Source organism: Ursus arctos, unplaced genomic scaffold (genome assembly GCF_023065955.2).
Source record: "Ursus arctos isolate Adak ecotype North America unplaced genomic scaffold, UrsArc2.0 scaffold_3, whole genome shotgun sequence".
In the NCBI taxonomy this organism is placed as follows: Eukaryota; Metazoa; Chordata; class Mammalia; order Carnivora; family Ursidae; genus Ursus; species Ursus arctos.
The window spans coordinates 14,599,119-14,614,731 of NW_026622985.1; the positions used below are offsets into that span (position 1 = coordinate 14,599,119).

At 39.8% G+C, this 15,613-nt stretch overlaps 1 pseudogene; it reads left to right on the forward strand.

The window, feature by feature from the left end:
* The window catches only part of LOC123001765 (T cell receptor gamma constant 2-like), a 33,915-nt pseudogene that overhangs the window by 10,430 nt on the left and 7,872 nt on the right, over positions 1-15,613 (forward strand).

The window sequence follows — 15,613 nt, forward strand, 5'->3', positions numbered from 1 at the left end:
TGGGCACAGCAGGAAGAAGCCCACAAAACACAGCCCATCAGACCCTGCAAGTCTGCAGTCAGCACTAAGGGCCAACAACCCACCTCACCAACCACTTCTTTCCCCCTCCCCATTTCAGGCCATGCCGTCGGGACACTGAGGCAGGAGGCATCCAGCCACCAGGTCCACACTATCCTGCCTGTTTCTGTAGGACACAGCCTGGCAAATGGGATGTCACTGCTCCAAGCGTTCACCTTCTTCTCCTTCTGGGCTCTTGAGTCACACTCCCAGAGCATTTTACTCTAGATGAGAGGGCAAAGAAATTCTGTAATGTTTCTTATAATTATTAGAAGTTTGGGGAGGCTGGATGGCTCAGTTGGTTAAGCGTCATCCTTTGGCTCAGGTCATGAGCCCAGGGTCCTAGGGTCAAGTCCTGTGTCTGGCTCCCTGCTCAGCAGCGAGTCTGCTTGTCCCTCTGCCCCCTCCTTGTACTCTCTCTCTGTCTCAAATAAATAAAATCTTCAAAAAAAAGTTCACTGGAAATGCTCTTCTTTTATTTACAGTTGGACTTGGGTTATCAAAGATGGAACAGTGCCACATATCCATTTCACAAAAGTAAAGAAAAATATTGACAAATATTGCAAGAAATCAAGCCCAAATTTTGAAAAGGTAGTCATTCACTGGTAGGGGCAAAAACACAATTAGGCTTTGGAGCATCGGATTTTTGAGGGGTGGACAAAAATCCCAAATCAAATTCATGTATGTGGGAAGAACAAAGTTGAGGCAAAAGTTTTCTCAATTTTTTACTTCAATCTTTACCATAAATTTCATAGAAATAGAGGATGTTGTGGTACTCGCCATCCTGGAACTGTGGAGACAACCCACAGAACATCTCCTTGGGATAGTCCCATCCACATCCTTCCCTACAGTGGCAACCACAACCAGTCCCCCAGCTGGGCTCCCAGCCTCAGTCTCCCCTGGTCTGCAGCACTTCTGGAGCTTTCCAGGAAGCCAGCTTGGATTACCCTTACACAGTTTTTTTCTAGCCGACCTCAGGAGTTGTGCTTCCAAAGCGTCCTTGGACACTATTTGCAAGCGAACGAAAGTCCTCTGTGGGGACTGAGAGCACACAGGCTGTACCACTGACCCTCATCTCAGCATCCAGAGACTCAGTATGTGGGCAAAGTTCAGGCTGAGACAGGGAATCACTGTGTGCCATTTTTATTGCATGTTAAAGAAATCCCTCTGTAATATAACTATTATTGGTCCATTTTAAAACTAAAAAATATTCAAGCTTAATGAATTTAGGCTTAGTGTTGAGCCAAAGGTAGTAAGTTCATGCCTTCTGAGTTGGACTAATGGGCACTGAAGGGTTTAAGGACTGCAGTTCCTTAAGTGAACACTAAGGGTCTGGTGAATTAGAATCGGAGCAAGGCCCTTTCCTGGGAGGTGTGGGGAGGTTGTGCCAGCATGATGTCATCAGAATAGAGCTCAGAATTCATTGAGGCTGTGAGATGGGCCGCCATATTGGGCCACTGTGGATTCTCCCTGTGAAAGAAGAGAGAGAACCTGGACCAGAAGAGCTAATCTGTGTGTGTGTGTGTGTGTGTGTGTGTGTGTGTAAGTTCTCTCTGTGTGTTCTCACTTCTGAGTATATGTTAGCTCCTGTAACCCACACCACCTAAATGTTCTGTTCCAGTGTTATCAGCAAGCATGCCCGACTCCTGAGGTAACTGAAGTACTAAGGGGTCAGTGGCTTGTCCAGGTCACACAGCTGGTATAGGCAGAGAAAGGGGGGGACCCAGATCGCTAGCTCCTCTTGACGGTTGCACTAAACCACTTCTTCACTGTAAGACAACACAAGGAACACTACACTGTCCCCCACAGCAGAGACAGACTGCTATTGAACATGGAGTGACACGAATCATTACAATGTGCTGTAGCACCAGTGCAGGAACTGAGGGATTAGATGTCTTCAGAGAATAAGTAAAATGCCAAGAAATTCTCAATTGACTAATACAAAAGGCCTGTCCTCATGTTTCTGAGCAATGTTCCTGCACTACGGGATTCAGGGGGAATGGCTGAGCGGGTTTGAGTATAATCCTGCCACACCCCAAATAGACATATTCACCAGTAATTTCTTTCCAGATTGGGAGCCCTCTTACGCTTTCTGCCCAGCACTCATGGGGCACAAAAAGCCCCAGAACTGCTTGGATCATGAACAACCTGAGGGAACTATCTAAGCCACCAGTTCTTCTGAGACCTGAACCAGCCCCGCCCTCCTGCCCCTGGCCTGACAAGTCCTGTTAACAGGGACCTTTCTTACCTTGTTGCTGGGACCCAGCCAGGCCAACGGGATGTCACTGCTGGAAGCAGTCATTTTCTTATCTCTCAGGTGAGTTGTCCCTCAGGAACATGAGTCTACAGAAAACTTCAAAAAATTCTTTCTTGTTGCCTTTTTCCATATCATTTTTTCATGGGAATTTCCTTTCGTTGTTCGCAGTTGGCCTTGGGCAGGTGAAGTTGGAGCAACCTGAAATAGCAATTTCCAGAGCAAGAGATGAGTGTGCCCACATATCTTAGAAAGTGCCCACTGGCTTAACAAAAGAGCCAAGCACTGGTACTGACAGAAACCAGATCAGGGAGAGAATATCTCACATTTGTCTCAGTAAAGCTTACTTACAGTCACTTAAGTAGGAAGAACAACAAACTTGCACTTCCCCCTTGAAAATAAATTTCTTAAGGAAATAAGACGAGGCCGTGTACTACTGTGGCTGCTGGGATTGGACCCACAGCATGAACGTTGCCAAGAGAAGCTGCACAAGAACCGTCCTCAGGTCTGACCCACCCACATCCTGCCCAGCATGGGCGACCACAGAGGCTGCGCAGCTGGGTGGCAGCCTGAGCCGCTCCCTCTGCGGTATTTCCTGAGCGTGGCAGGCAGACATCTTAGATTCTGCTCACACAGTGAGCTCCGTATGGTATCAGCAATATGGTGCAAATCAAAGCAGTTTGAACCAATATCCCACCAAATGAGGCTATCTGGGAACTCTGAAGATACACGGTGAACGGTTCACAGGAAGATCCATTTGTCTGTCAACGCACTGTAGAGAGATTTCTAGTACTGAAGGGTTTAAAATGAAGACAGGAAAGGGGTATACAGATTGCCTAAGTATTTCCTAGTATTATTTCCAGTTTTATTCATGGGCATTACAGTTTTTCAGAGGTGGAATGGTCTCTCAAATTTAGAAATTCCATGCCTTTGTTACCATCCTGAGGCCATCCTGAAGGAATCTACTGACTGTTCTATCCCTAAGTATATGGCAGTTACTTGGGTATGGGAGACACCAAGGTGTACATCTTGTATCCTAGAGGAAGAAGCAGCACCTCACTCCACATTCGGGGTCAACACCGGGACAAAGGAACACTCTGCGTTGGAACAGACCCCTGAGAGCAACAGGTGCCTGCAACATGGTGGATATGGCTCTGAAACCTTGTTCTCCAGGGTTCTGGAAAGAAAAGTAAAAATCCTGAATATGGATCAGGTGGTTAAAAAGAAGGATAACACATGCTCCCTTATTCTGTAAAGAAAAGATGGCAAAGGTCTTTCACAAATGAATCAGATTAAAAATAATGACTGAGAATAAAATTCTGTAATTAGTAGCTGGATGGTCGCCAGTTTTCAGCAAACAGTGATCCACACAAGCCATGTGTGAAATTACAAAACCCCCTCCCCCACCTCCTGAGCGTCCACTTTCAAATGTTGAGGTAAGTTCTTTACTTCAGAAAACCTCGATGCTTTTGGTAACTTGGATATCTGAGCACATAGTCACCATGCATGCGGTTCACCTCTGGTTCCTGAGACCATGACAACACCTTCATTTTGTTTCTCCTTCTAAGAATCATGCGGTGCTATCAAGTGCAGAGACACTATGGAAGCAGAATGAATTCCTCCCCCAGCCGTGTCAGCTCTTCCCAGGGCAACCTCAGGATCTTGTGTCCCTGTCCATTATGATTCCTGACTGGGGTGGGTTCCAGGGGGAGGAACCCGAGAGCCTGGGTCTCAACAAGGCCTCAACTGTCCTCTAACACATCTACGGAAACAAAGGTAAGAAGACCCCTGAATGAAATACGGAGTCAGAGAACATGAACACTTTCTAGAAAGAAGTGAATGAATAGAAAGAGGGATTAAGTTTTCACAGTCTCTGTGCCAAATATTTTACACCGATTATTTTATTTAATCCTCAAAAGAGCAGCAGAATGGACTGAATTGGCCACATTCAAGGAGACAGAGCCTCCCTGACTTTTCAACACACAACAGCCATGAAGCACTATGAACAGGAGGGAAAGGATGGCCTTATCCATGTGGGTTTGATGTGACAAGTTACTATGTGGCCGTCATAACCTGTTTTTAGAAGAATTATGCATCAAGTTTACAAATTCACTAAGGGAAAGAACATATTTCCTAAGATTTGGGCCTTGGTCAGCATTTCTAAGATTTCCAAGGCGCCCAGAAAATGTCACGCCAGGAGAGGACTTGATCAAGATGGAGGGCAAAGGTAGAGTCAGTATTTTCAGCACTAATGCAGTCAGTATTTTTTTTTTTTGGCTTTTACATTAAATAATAAGATTATTTATATAAGAATATAAAATGTAATTGTTTATATAACACTTAAAATGGTTATATATTTATATTTTCCCATCTAATATTATTATACTAATATATTAATACTAATACTACTCAGTAACTCCCTGAAAAAAAAAGATAAACTAAAAAGCAGCAAGTAACCATAATGGCGATAGTATTTACCATGGAACAGGAGGTCCGCAAACTCTGCCCCTGCCAGGCAAGCCCCAGGTTTGTTGATAAAGTTTTATTGAAACACAACTTTGACCGTATGCTTGTAAATTGTCTGTAGCTATTTCCCCTCAAAAGACAGAGTTGAGTAGTTGCAACAGAGACCCACAAAGCCTAAAATGTTGAGTATTTGGCCCTTTACAGAAGATGTTTGTCAATCATTGCCCTACAGTGATATATTGTGAGTGACATTTATTTTTATTTTAGATTTCCCTATTTCTCAGTGTTTCCTCAGTGACCCTTTGTTACATATCCACGCCCCCCCCATACTAACTGTCTTACTCTGGATAAATTGAGTAATATATCTTTGGTTCATTCTCCTCACTTGAAAATGGAAAATATGTTTCTATTTACCTGAAAGAACTTTGGGGAGGAGGTAACTTAAACAATATGTATAAAGTTCTTACAAGTGCTTGGAGCATGTCTAATGCTCACTACATTGAGGCTTTCCATTGCTTATATGGGTTATTATGGAATATTTGAACATAATACAACAAAATATGAAACAAAACTGATAACCTACTCTTTTCTTATTTTTTATTTTAAATAATAGAAATAAGTGAAAATAGACTACTTTTCCTTTCCAACATTCCTAATAAAACACCTGCTGACCTTTCTGGAATGCTGCCATGCCTATTCCTTTCCTAACTGTCCATGACTCCTTTTGTGCTACAACAGCAGATGTGAGGATTCACAGCAGAGACTTTAGGGCAAGAGCCTAAACGAAATATTTGTTATCTGGCCCTGCAGAAAAAATTTGACAGCCCTTCCTGTGCAAGAAAGAGTAAAGGAACGAGTTTGAAACAATAACTAAAATTCAAGATGTAGTTAAGAGAAAATATTGACAAAGTTTACTCCATGAAAATGAAAACCAAATTTGCATGGCAGAAAGCACCATAATTTAAATGACAAGAACAAACCATTAGGAAATATTTACAACTTCTGTAGAGCAAATCCTAAGAGTGGCTTACTAGAAAGCGGAGACCACCCTTCACATTTCTCAAGTATATTTCTGTGGGCACGCTCCTTTTTTCAGTTAGTGAAGCGTATCCTCTTCAGAAATACAATCTTAAACTGCTGACACAGGAGGCCTGGCGTTCCTGAGAACAGAAGAGCTTTCCTCTGATGCATCTCTGAGCAGTTTCACACACTCCAGCACCTGGAAATCAAAACCTCTTGATTCTCTGAACACTGTTCCTGGTAATTTAGAAAAGCGATTGGTTGACCACTTGGTCTTGATCTTCTTATTCTTTCTTTCGTTTTTTCTTTCACTTTCTTTGTCCTTTTCTTTCTTCCTTTCTTTGTCTCTCTCCCTCCCTTTCTCCCTCCCTTCCTCACTCCCTACCTTGCTTTCTCTCTTTTCTTCCTTTCTCTCTTCATCTCTTTCTCCCTTCTTTCCCCTCCCTTCTTCCTTCCTTCCTTCCTTCCTTCCTTCCTTCCTTCCTTCCTTCCTTCCTTCTCTCCTTCTTTCCTCTCGCTTTCTTTCTCTTTCTTTTTATTTGCTCTTATCATCTCCATTTTCTATCAGCACTCTTCCGTGATTGCTGCCTCCATCAAAACAGCCATTTGGGTTAATTAATCTGAGGAAAACTTATAAAATATATCAGATGCCACAAAGCTTATATTCAAGGACTTTTAATGACCTCAAAAGATCAAATTGCCAGTACAAGGTTTCTACCTGCTGGCCCAGCCATGAAGCTCAGGAGAAGGCTGACATTTTTGTAGAAGCTCTAACCAGTGTGAGAACCTCTAACCAGGCTGGATCAAGATATTTGCAGAAGGAACTAGGTTCATAGTAACTCCTCCTGGTAAGTAACTTTGTTCCTTTTAGATCCTGTGAATGAAAAACTGATGGGTGCTTTTTAGAAAAAACAATGCAGAATCAACCTAGCATTTGGACAGCAATTTTGCAGCTACTGGCCACTGTATATGGAAACAAAACTACTCTGTAAAAGTTTATTTAATTCCCTGCTTGCAACCAGATTGAAATTCTACTTCTAGAAAATATATACACAAAAGTATAGATGCAGGCTTGAAATTAAAATATTTCTGTGACCGTGTCTGTGATATATTCATATAAGTTATTGGGTTAAGACGTTTTTCATGTAGGTGGCCTTTTAAGTGAGACGCTTGTTGATGAAGTAGCTGTAGTAGTAATGGTGCTCCCTTCTTAATGAGTAGTGCTCCTTTCTCTAATAACCTGCAAAACCTGTGTGATCGCTTTTGATCTCATCTTTAAGAGCAGGGCAAAAAATTAACGCTTACAGTGGAGGACTATACAACATCAATAAATCGACCTATTATTATTACTGTAGTTTCTTAGTGGGTAGGCTGAGTTTAGTCAAAATCTGAGCTATTGTGACTCTTGTGACTTTGCCTAGAGATGGTCCAGTTTAATGGATTTTGTGAGCTCAGTAATCCAGTTCAGCACCAGGGCCCATGAAAAGAGGCTGTCAGCATGGCTTTACATCCTTGACTGTTCATTTATTGAAGGCAGTGTCTATGCTGGACTCTAGAGACAGAAGGTGCACAGGACACATATATATTTTTTTAGTTATTTATTGAGAGTCAGATGCCATACTGCCTAGTTTCTGTGCCTTATCTCAGTCCTTAAGAACACTATACAGGGAATTTTCTTATTCCAATTTCACCAGTGGGGAACTGAGGCTTAGAGATGTCAATTGTTTGTCTACATTCACATGGCTAGTTACTATGGCAAAGTTTGGGACCCAATAGATAATTGTTCCTTAGTGCATGGTCTATACCATTATATGCTATTAGGAACATTAACCCATGTTTTTATTCTGAATATATAGTTTTTTGTAGTCTGACCTTTTACATAGACTATGTAGTTGAATGTTTAATGAGTAATAGCTCATAATTTGTATGACTTCTCATGCAGAAAACAATGCTTCTGCTTCTTAATCATGGCACTAAAATTGCCTCTCTTCCCCCCCAAGACATCAAGTCAGTCATGTTGAATATTCATTTATTAAATTTTCACCATGTGATTCTTAGGGTATTTCTATAAAATGACAAGTCCTTTTGGCACCATTCTATTCAATCTTTCTGTATTGGCATCCAATTTGCTGGAAATATGGAAGCTGGCAGAAGAACGGGAGCAGTTGTCCTACATGCAGGACTCAGCTGCAGAATTGGAGCTGTCTGCACTCGTGCTGGGACAGCTGCAGAGAGACCAGGCCAGACAGGGTCCTCTGAGGAGCAGCTCAGAATTGTAAGTCCGTATCCTGGAACTTGTTAAGGTAAATTCAAGTTCAAAGGAACAGTCTTTCAGGAATAAATGGGTTGAGAGATCATCGTTAATATTTCACACTCCGTAACAACTCATCTGGATTAGAATCGTGAGGACTGAATTCTGGAAGGAACTTACTTTAAAATCAAACCAGATATCCACCCTTCAATGTGCAGAAATTTTAAAAAACCTATAAAATATTGAACATTCGTATATTAAATATTCAAATATATTGTCTGTTTTTGTTCCTCTGTTAAAATCATAGAAGTAGTAACTGTAAATTACACTCTAGGAAAAGCACTGACATGAGACATGAAAACCTTTTAAGGAAAAAGACTTAGAAGTTTCAGGAAAATGGTAGGGTCGCCTGGGTGGCTGAGTCGGTTAAAATTCTGCCTTCAGCTCAGGTCACAATCTCGGGGTCCTGGGATCGAGCCCCACATTGGGCTCCCTGGTCAGTGGGGAGCTTACCTCTCCCTCTGCCACTCCCCCTGATTGTTCTCTGCTTCTCTGTGTTAAACATATACATAAAATATTTTAAAAAATAAAAAGAAGTTTCAGGAAAATGAGAAGGAAAGGTAAAATCAGATTCTCCAATGCGTGTGAGTGAGATGGGAAGGACAGACCCAAACTGTCCAGGCAGAGAGGATCAGTTCGTCCATTCTTGACTATGTTCGTGTCTAATGTGATTTTGCTTGAGATTCATCTTTGTTTAATGTCAGAGGTGCTTATTTATATATATTTATATAAATATTCAAAAAATATTGACACAATCTTAAAAGAGGCACACAGGGAGATTTCTGTAAAAGCTTTTCAGACAGTGGATCTCCTTTAGCTGGGAAAACAAAGTGTTTGGTCCTGGCACAATTCTCAGGGTTACAGGTAAAATATTTTTTAATTCTTCCCTATTAGGTAGGGGAGGGCAGTTGAGGCAGGGAGGGCAGGCTAGGTGCTGGTGCTGGCCCAGAATTCTAGGATTTGGTCCCAGTTTGGTCACAAACAGCAGCGGGATCCTTGGAGAGGTAGGTGACTCTGTCCCAGTCCTTGGGCGTAATTGCTGCCTGAGCTAGCCTGGAGGACATTAACAAGGAGCTAACCAGCTAGAGCAACTGGGGTCCCTACAGGGTGCAGATGTGAGGTCCCGTAGAGATTTCTGTGTTGAAAGATTCGTAAAGAAATTTGTGTATCTTATTTATTAGATTCCAAAAATACCAAAGGAAAAGAAAAAAGAACAAAAAATTGATAAAGTTGCCATTTTGTCTGAAGGCGATTTGTATCAGGTATCGACATATTTAACTGCACAAATGTATCCAAGAAGGTCATAAGCTGGGTTAGTTTTTTTCCAAATTCGGTCTAGTAACTTTGTTCATTCTTCATTAGACTTAGACATGAAATTTTGCCTGGATGAGGGAGAAAGTGTCACAGGGATGTTTCTACCCTATAGGATCTAGTCAAATAAGTATGTTTTCAAAGAATTTTCACAAGGCTGGTGAAACATTGGAAAAGTGAAAGGAAAGATATATTTTGGTGTCTTTCTGGGAGTGATCATAGGCACAGATGAGTTCATACATTGGAAAGCAACCTTCTAGTCCCAGTTTTTTCTCCAACTGACTGCAGTGTAAATTCTAGCAATCTAATTACATAATGGTGACACAGATGTAATTCATGAGGTCCTGAAAAAATTTTTTTAGGAGAGTGAGGTGCAGAGAATAATGTGGACTGTGATTCTGAATCTATCATTTTCTGTATAATCGTCCTTCAGCAGATAAATTTTGATTCACTGGTTATTGCTTTCTTATCAGTATAAAAATAATATATACCCATTAGGGAAAAATTGGAAAGGAGAAAAAAATAAAGTATTAAAAATTTATGACGACACTTATTCTGTTAACATTTGCTGTATTTCCATCCATCTTTCTGTCAAGGTAACAACCATCTCAAGTGGATGTTGTGGAATTGAATATGGAAATAGCTACCGCGTAGGTTGGGACGCGGTAATTCATTAAAACAGTTCTACAAATTCCAATTATCACTCAGTGGAGTCCTTTTTAAATCAGGAGTACAGAAAATTGTATTAATTATGATCTAGTCTACAGGTCACTTCAGAATAATTGTTAACATTTGCATAATACTTTCAATTTTTAAGACTCATTGTTACACGTTTCTAAAAATGAGTAGAATATAGTAAGCAGTACCTCATATATCGTTAGCCTCGGCATAAGTTGATCTCTCCATTTTCAGTGGGAACATCTGGATGTAAACTAGGGAGAGGTTTTATAACTGAATATATAAAATTACACTAACATATATATAAAGTTAATATTCACTTTTTTAATAAAACATTTTATTTTTTATATATTAGAGGGAGAGAGCATGCATGCAAGAGAGAGATAGAGTGCATAGGAGCTGGGGGGAGAGGCAGACAGAGAAGGAGAAGCAGACTCCCAGCTGAGCAGGGAGCCCAGTGTGATGGGCTCCATCCAGGACGCTGGGGTCATGACCTGAGCCAAAGGCAGATGCTTAACACACGGAGCCACCCAGGTGCCCCTCAAATATTCACTTTTAATAGTTTATATCGTCATTGGACTATACCGACAAATTAAAAATTATGTTATTACAAATATCACTTGAGAAATACCGCTTTTCTTAACCTCATATTTTGTTAAAGATTTTGTTCAGATTCTTCACATGCATCTAATAGGTATACTTCCGAGCAAATTTCTGAGTCATCTTAGGGTCTGAGTGTCTGTTTGGGGATGGCTTTATGGTGATGTCTTTGGATATTTCATTGGAACATCCACTTATAAAATAAGCATTTTTTATTTTTATTTTTTTTAATATTTTATTTATTTATTCGACAGAGATAGAGACAGCCAGCGAGAGAGGGAACACAAGCAGGGGGAGTGGGAGAGGAAGAAGCAGGCTCATAGCGGAGGAGCCTGATGCGGGGCTCGATCCCATAACGCCGGGATCACGCCCTGAGCCGAAGGAAGACGCTTAACCGCTGTGCCACCCAGGCGCCCCCTATAATAAGCATTTTTTAAATTTATTCTATCATTCTGTATATGTACAATGTAAGCATAGAGTATAGAGACTTTAGTCCCAGGTAATATTTACCAAATCCATATGAAACTTCTTTATTTTATTTTATTTTTTTACTGGCGCTATCTCTAAACTGGCCTCAGTTGAGTTTATTTCAGGTTGATATCTTGTCCAGGTATATTGTTCAATCAAAGTAGAGTATTAGAAGAGCATCTTTTAAAATGAGAGATTGCCCAAACTGAAACATACGCAGCCTCTGCTTTATGAGGCATAATGTTGGGAGTGAAAGCTTCACCTCATGCTCTGATTTCAGGGTGTTTGAACTCTGAATGTTTTGCATTTATATCACAGAGTGGGATCTGCAGATATCTTGTCGCGTTTTTTCATGTCACCTTTGAGGTAGACCTGACTAAAATATGAAGCTCTGGGGCAGAAAAAGAAACAAGTTCTAATGCATGAACTGTTTCTCATTTATTTATACTGCCTATTGCCAAAATCAATTTGAGAAGATGTAAATTATGCAAGCACAGTTAGGCAATGAGATAAAAGTAGCAGACCAAAAGCACTAAGGAAAATAGAAGAAAAAGGCCTGTGATTATCTAACAAGAAACATAGGGTAAAATTTTACTTTCAAAGGTAGGAGGAAAATGTAACGAAGCACCTAGTATTTATTAACTGAGAAAACAAAGCACACCAGATTTTCAAATAGGTTATGTGTTTCCCACCATAAAATGAGGAAAGGACTTCAATGCATGAGACCTTTAGGAGGAATGTGAAGAGAAACAGTGGGCATTGCCTTCCACATTCGCTTTATAAAATGGAAGAAATGGTCTTTAACAAACACATTTCATGCTCCCACTGCATCATTCTATGGGCGCCATGACATTAATGTCACTCACAGATGGTGACCTTCAGCCGACCTGGTCAGGCAGGTGACAGTCTAGTGATCTAACGTGACAATAGAAGGCTTGGAGGACCAGGCAATTAGCCATTGCTCTAGTCATTCCACCATGACTGTTCACTGTAAGAGTCTGAAGCCCAACTTTGGACATGAGCTGGAAGGAAGTCAGTTTGAGGTAGAAATTTCTGAGGAGAGCTTGGAATGCTCATGGATTGTGTTGTTGATGGGAAAAGTGCCATCTGCTTTGGACAACACAGGTGAATCAGTTCCATGAAGTGACCCCATATTACTGGGCTTTACTAGCTTCCATTTGATGTTCTTATCACTGGAAAGGCATTGGGTAAGATAAGACAAATGATTCCCTAATGATTGTTGTGTGAAGGACACATTTTCAGTGATCAGGTTCAGAGAATTCCAGACATAGTAGAGCAAAGAGAGGTGCAAACGAAGGAATGAATCTTGATGCTTGATTGACACAGGTCCAATTGTCCCCAAATACTGCATTCCCATTAGTAAGGGAGGGCTTGGTCCCGTGAGATTAAAATGTCATCATTTTAATGATGACACACAATCATCACAAACAAATTGCTAATAATAGTGGTAATGATAATTATAATCTCTCATTTTCATAGCATGTTTAGATGTGGCAATCTCAGGAGAGATCTGTATACCAATCCTTCCAGTAAAGGTCCGCATAGACAACATCGTGCAAACACTGTAATAGGATCTGACCTTGTGTCCGTGTGAACTTGCATGAAGTGTTCATGTACAACATGTGTAATTGTCTTGAAAGCATTTGGCCCAAGAACAAAGTTGATCAGGACAGATAAGTTGTGTGAGTTGACACATTGCCTTTTCTGATGGTGAAAGGGTGTTGGCAGAGAGGCTGGACTTTGGACTCAGGCTGACCTGGAGATCTGGCTTCACCACTTGCTACTTATGTGGACTTGGGTGATTATTCTCTGGTCTCAGTTTCCTAATCCAAAAGATGGGATAACAGGATGTATGAGCAAGGGTCATATGAAAATCAAACGAGAGACAGTGAATAAGGCATTTGTCACGTGGTCTAACACATAACAGGCGCTGCATAGATGTTGCCCCATTTCAAACCTAAAGGGAGAATCGTATCCAGTGTGGAGAGTGGTTTGTAACCGATCATATTGACAGAGCAGAAATTCTCCAGGAGATTCAGCTCGACTTCTAACCGCTCTAGCGGGACGTTACTTTACTGTCCACTGATACACAAAAAACTTGAATTTAGAGGTATTTGTTTAATGGACTTTTCCCTCACTTGTCACAAAAATGAAATTAAAATGTGGGTCTTTTTTTGGTATTTTTAAGTTGTCAAATGTACTTAAATCTTAATCCTTTATCTTAATTGAAATCATGTCTAACACTAACAGGTTTGGCCTTCATACTGATATTTAGTAGAAAAACAATTAAAATTTTAAATTTTATTTAGAAAATATGTCGGAATATAGTTAGAGATACAGTTAGTCCTTTTAAATATACTGAGAAATGTCATAAACCTGAAATTCATATTTACATAAGAAATAGCTTTAAGTATTTTTTAATAAAAAATGAGAAGAAGAAAATAGGAATTTTGAATCAATGTTAATATGCAGATTTGAAATACATATTTAATTGAAAATCTCGTTGCATTTGGTTAATTTATATAGAATTCACACTGCTTCATATTCATCAAATATATACAACTTGGGCAATTTACCTGAAAAATTTTTTAATTATGAATATTACAAATGCATTGAAAATTTCATTTATTTTGTATACGGGTTTCAGTTTTATAAATCAATGCAATGATTGTGGCCATAAAAAACACTTAATAATTATTTTTAAGATTTTATTTATTTATTTGAAAGAGAGAGAGTGAGTGAGAGAGAGAGCAGGAGCAGGGGGAAGGGAAGAAGCAGACTGAACGCTGAGCAGGGAGTCCAGTCCAGGGCTGGATCCCAGGACTCTGGGATCATGACGGGGGCTGAAGGCAGACATTTAACAACTGAGCCACTCAGGCACCCCACTCTTAATAAGTTTAATAAAGAATGTTGTGGGCCACCTGGTGGCTTTTCGATTAAGCATCTGGTCATGATCTCAGGGTAGTGGGATTGAGTCCTGAGCTCCATGTTGGGCTCCAGGCTGAGCGTGGAGCCTGCTCAGGATTCTCACTCCCCTGTTGTTCGGCCTCTCCCCCACCACTCTGCCCACCACTCTCTCTCTCTCTAAAATAAATAAATAAAATCCTAATAAAAAGCAATGTTAAAAAAACCATGTAATATAATTCCATAAAATATAGCCGCTAATCATATATAATCAAGAATACTATTGAATGCTCAGTTAACTATCACATTGAGAAAGTTATGAAAGTTCAAGCTACCTTCTATCCTGAAAAGAATGAAACTTCAGGGCTCTAGCTAAGGAAAAGGGACAGGAAGTAAGCATAATGTCTTACCATCCAGATTTTTCCAAACTCATGATTTGATATTCAAGTCCCTTACTGTGATGAATCAGAAGTGTTCCTATCAAAAACCAACCTTTTTAAGGTGAAAACTAAATTCTTTAATGTATTGACTTGAGGCAAAAATTATGGGAATACCATGTACTTTGAAAAATAAATCTTGCTTTATATAACATGTTTTTTAAATTAAATTGAAATTAAATTAAAAGACAAAAATATATGGTTGAGGAAATATACAGTGTCTTACTATTATAATCAGTAAAATACTATTTGCACTATAAGGAAGACGTACAAAATTAAAAGAAGTGCATTATGACCTAATATTTATTTATACCATGAATAAAAAAACTCATCATTGTTCGCTTACTTATTTAGTATAAAAATAAGGAGCTTTGGTGCACAGGCAAAAATTCTGAAGAATTTTTTTTCCTTTCCTCTCAGAGGAGAAATCCATTTATTCTTTTCTTAGGAAATGGCCCGTGAAATTATTATTCCAACTCCAAACTAGTGGAAAGAGAAAATAGTAAAGCATTTGTGTTTCAGTTGGAACTCAAACTGGAAAGAGTTCTACTATTTACAATTTGAATCATTAATTAATAATAAATGTATAACCAAGGACTATTCCAGCCTTCAAGTGACATGACCTTGAAAACCATGATGTTTCATTATATATTTTGACATTATGTCTGCAAAAAACTCAGACTATAACTGTTAACACGACGCTGTTAGATATAACTTTATTCAGCAGGTGAAATGAAAGAAAATTGAGGGGTCCTACACCAAGTTCAGCAGGCTTGTAGGGCAGATTCAGATTTGGGGAGAGGTGCTAAGGGTCAAACGGTGTCTTCTTAGTCAAGGTATCTTCAAAAAATTCCAATATAAAATATACTTTTAGTGAACCTTTCCTGAAGCAAAACAAAATTCTGACCACTGCATTACTTGATTAGGTTACTATAAGAACATTTCTGAAAATAATCAATAATTTTTTTAAATAGAAGCTTTGGAAATACGGCCATTTTGTTTCTAAATTTCAGGCATTGTAAATAACTTGGAGGTGCAGCATTAAACCTTGCCCTACTCAAAATCCTGCAGTGGTTCAGACGTGAG